The sequence below is a fragment of the Bufo gargarizans genome, chromosome 8 (assembly GCF_014858855.1).
Source record: "Bufo gargarizans isolate SCDJY-AF-19 chromosome 8, ASM1485885v1, whole genome shotgun sequence".
Taxonomy (NCBI): domain Eukaryota; kingdom Metazoa; phylum Chordata; class Amphibia; order Anura; family Bufonidae; genus Bufo; species Bufo gargarizans.
This window is the reverse complement of record NC_058087.1, coordinates 66,986,742-66,990,897: the sequence shown is the minus strand read 5'-3', so window position 1 is coordinate 66,990,897 and position 4,156 is coordinate 66,986,742.

Here is a 4,156-nt window from a genome sequence, read left to right as displayed (position 1 = left end):
CCCAGGCAGAGGAGGAGCCCGTAACAGAGAATCTGGCTTCATGTCAGCAAGAATAAGTCTGCATGTCATAGCAGAGAATGAGGCTTCACGTCACCCAACCACTGTCAACAGTCCATTTGCATTAAATTTAGGCCCAGCACACCAGGCAGAGGAGAGAGGTCCCGTAACAGAGGATCTGGCTTCATGTCACCAGAGAATCAGTCTGCATGTCATAGCAGAGAATGAGGCTTCACGTCACCCACCACTGCAACAGTCCTTGCATATATTTAGGCCCAGCACCCAGGCAGAGGAGGGAGGTCCCGTAACAGAGAATCTGGCTTCATGTCAGCAGAGAATAGTCTGCATGTCATAGCAGAGAATGAGGCTTCACGTCAGCCACCACTGCAACAGTCCATTGGCATATATTTAGGCCAGCACACAGGCAGAGGAGAGAGGTCCCGTAACAGAGCAATCTGGCTTCATGTCAGCAGAGAATCAGTCTTCATATCATAGCAGAGAATCAGGCTTCACGTCAGCCACCACTTGCAACAGTCCATTGTCATATATTTAGGCCCAGCACCCAGGCAGAGGAGAGAGGTCCCGTAACAGAGGATCTGGCTTCATGTCAGCAGAGAATCAGTCTGCATGTCATAGCAGAGAATCAGGCTTCACGTCAGCCCACCACTGCAACAGTCCATTGTCATAAATTTAGGCCCAGCACCCAGGCAGAGGAGAGAGGTCCGTAACAGACGAATCTGGCTTCATGTCAGCAGAGAATTAGTCTGCATGTCATAGCAGAGAATGAGGCTTCACGTCAGCCCACCACTGCAACAGTCCATTGGCATATATTTAGGCCCTAGCACACAGGCAGAGGCAGAGAGGTCCCGTAACAGAGCAATCTGGCTTCATGTCAGCAGAGAATCAGTCTGCATGTCATAGCAGAGAATGAGGCTTCACGTCACCCACCACTGCAACAGTCCATTGGCATAATTTAGGCCCAGCACACAGGCAGAGGAGAGAGGTCCCGTAACAGAGAATCTGGCTTCATGTCAGCAGAGAATCAGTCTGCATGTCATAGCAGAGAATGAGGCTTCACGTCAGCCACCACTGCAACAGTCCATTGGCATATATTTAGGCCCTAGCACACAGGCAGAGGAGAGAGGTCCCGTAACAGACAATCTGGCTTCATGTCAGCAGAGAATCAGTCTGCATGTCATAGCAGAGAATGAGGCTTCACGTCACCCACCACTGCAACAGTCCATTGGCATATATTTAGGCCTAGCACACAGGCAGAGGAGAGAGGTCCCGTAACAGACAATCTGGCTTCATGTCAGCAGAGAATCAGTCTGCATGTCATAGCAGAGAATGAGGCTTCACGTCAGCCACCACTGCAACAGTCCATTGGCATATATTTAGGCCTAGCACCCAGGCAGAGGAGAGAGGTCCCGTAACAGACGATCTGGCTTCATGTCAGCAGAGAATCAGTCTGCATGTCATAGCAGAGAATCAGGCTTCACGTCAGCCACCACTGCAACAGTCCATTGTCATAAATTTAGGCCCAGCACCCAGGCAGAGGAGAGAGGTCCCGTAACAGACAATCTGGCTTCATGTCAGCAGAGAATTAGTCTGCATGTCATAGCAGAGAATCAGGCTTCATGTCAGCCACCACTGCAACAGTCCATTGGCATATATTTAGGCCTAGCACACAGGCAGAGGAGAGGTTCATTCAACTTTGGGTAGCCTCGCAATATAATGGTAAAATGAAAATAAAAATAGGATTGAATGAGGAAGTGCCCTGGAGTCCAATAATATATGGTTATGGGGAGGTAGTTAATGTCTAATCTGGACAAGGGACGGACAGGTCCTGTGGGATCCATGCCTGGTTCATTTTTATGAACGTCAGCTTGTCCACATTGGCTGTAGACAGGCGGCTGCGTTTGTCTGTAATGACGCCCCCTGCCGTGCTGAATACACGTTCAGACAAAACGCTGGCTGCCGGGCAGGCCAGCACCTCCAAGGCATAAAAGGCTAGCTCTGGCCACGTGGACAATTTAGAGACCCAGAAGTTGAATGGGGCCGAACCATCAGTCAGTACGTGGAGGGGTGTGCACACGTACTGTTCCACCATGTTAGTGAAATGTTGCCTCCTGCTAACACGTTGCGTATCAGGTGGTGGTGCAGTTAGCTGTGGCGTGTTGACAAAAGTTTTCCACATCTCTGCCATGCTAACCCTGCCCTCAGAGGAGCTGGCCGTGACACAGCTGCCTTGGCGACCTCTTGCTCCTCCTCTGCCTTGGCCTTGGGCTTCCACTTGTTCCCCTGTGACATTTGGGAATGCTCTCAGTAGCGCGTCTACCAACGTGCGCTTGTACTCGCGCATCTTCCTATCACGCTCCAGTGCAGGAAGTAAGGTGGGCACATTGTCTTTGTAGCGTGGATCCAGCAGGGTGGCAACCCAGTAGTCCGCACAGGTTAAAATGTGGGCAACTCTGCTGTCGTTGCGCAGGCACTGCAGCATGTAGTCGCTCATGTGTGCCAGGCTGCCCAGGGGTAAGGACAAGCTGTCCTCTGTGGGAGGCGTATCGTCATCGTCCTGCCTTTCCCCCCAGCCACGCACCAGTGATGGACCCGAGCTGCGTTGGGTGCCACCCCGCTGTGACCATGCTTCATCCTCATCCTCCTCCACCTCCTCCTCATCCTCGTCCTCCTCGTCCTCCAGTAGTGGGCCCTGGCTGGCCACATTTGTACCTGGCCTCTGCTGTTGCCAAAAACCTCCCTCTGAGTCACTTCGAAGAGACTGGCCTGAAAGTGCTAAAAATGACCCCTCTTCCTCCTCCTCCTCCTCCTCCTCCTGGGCCACCTCCTCTTCCATCATCGCCCTAAGTGTTTTCTCAAGGAGACATAGAAGTGGTATTGTAACGCTGATAACGGTGTCATCGCCACTGGCCATGTTGGTGGAGTACTCGAAACAGCGCAACAGGGCACACAGGTCTCGCATGGAGGCCCAGTCATTGGTGGTGAAGTGGTGCTGTTCTGTAGTGCGACTGACCCGTGCGTGCTGCAGCTGAAACTCCACTATGGCCTGCTGCTGCTCGCACAGTCTGTCCAGCATGTGCAAGGTGGAGTTCCACCTGGTGGGCACGTCGCATATGAGGCGGTGAGCGGGAAGGCCGAAGTTACGCTGTAGCGCAGACAGGCGAGCAGCGGCAGGATGTGAACGCCGGAAGCGCGAACAGACGGCCCGCACTTTATGCAGCAGCTCTGACATGTCGGGGTAGTTGTGAATGAACTTCTGCACCACCAAATTCAGCACATGCGCCAAGCAAGGGATGTGCGTCAAATTGGCTAGTCCCAGAGCTGCAACGAGATTTCGCCCATTATCACACACCACCAGGCCGGGCTTGAGGCTCACCGGCAGCAACCACTCGTCGGTCTGTTGTTCAATACCCCGCCACAACTCCTGTGCGGTGTGGGGCCTGTCCCCCAAACATATGAGTTTCAGAATGGCCTGCTGACGTTTACCCCGGGCTGTGCTGAAGTTGGTGGTGAAGGTGTGTGGCTGACTGGATGAGCAGGTGGAAGAAGAGGAGGAGGAAGCCGAGAAGGAGGAGGTGGCAACAGGAGGCAAAGAATGTTGCCCTGCGATCCTTGGCGGCGGAAGGACGTGCGCCAAACAGCTCTCCGCCTGGGGCCCAGCTGCCACTACATTTACCCAGTGTGCAGTTAGGGAGATATAGCGTCCCTGGCCGTGCTTACTGGTCCACGTATCTGTGGTTAGGTGGACCTTGCTACAGATGGCGTTGCGCAGTGCACACTTGATTTTATCGGATACTTGGTTGTGCAGGGAAGGCACGGCTCTCTTGGAGAAGTAGTGCCGGCTGGGAACAACATACTGTGGGACAGCAAGCGACATGAGCTGTTTGAAGCTGTCTGTGTCCACCAGCCTAAATGACAGCATTTCATAGGCCAGTAGTTTAGAAATGCTGGCATTCAGGGCCAGGGATCGAGGGTGGCTAGGTGGGAATTTACGCTTTCTATCAAATGTTTGTGAGATGGAGAGCTGAACGCTGGCGTGTGACATGGTTGAGACGCTTGGTGACGGAGGTGGTGGTGGTGGTGTTGGTGGTACATCCCCTGTTTGCTGGGCGGCAGGTGCCAACGTTCCTCCAGAGGCGGA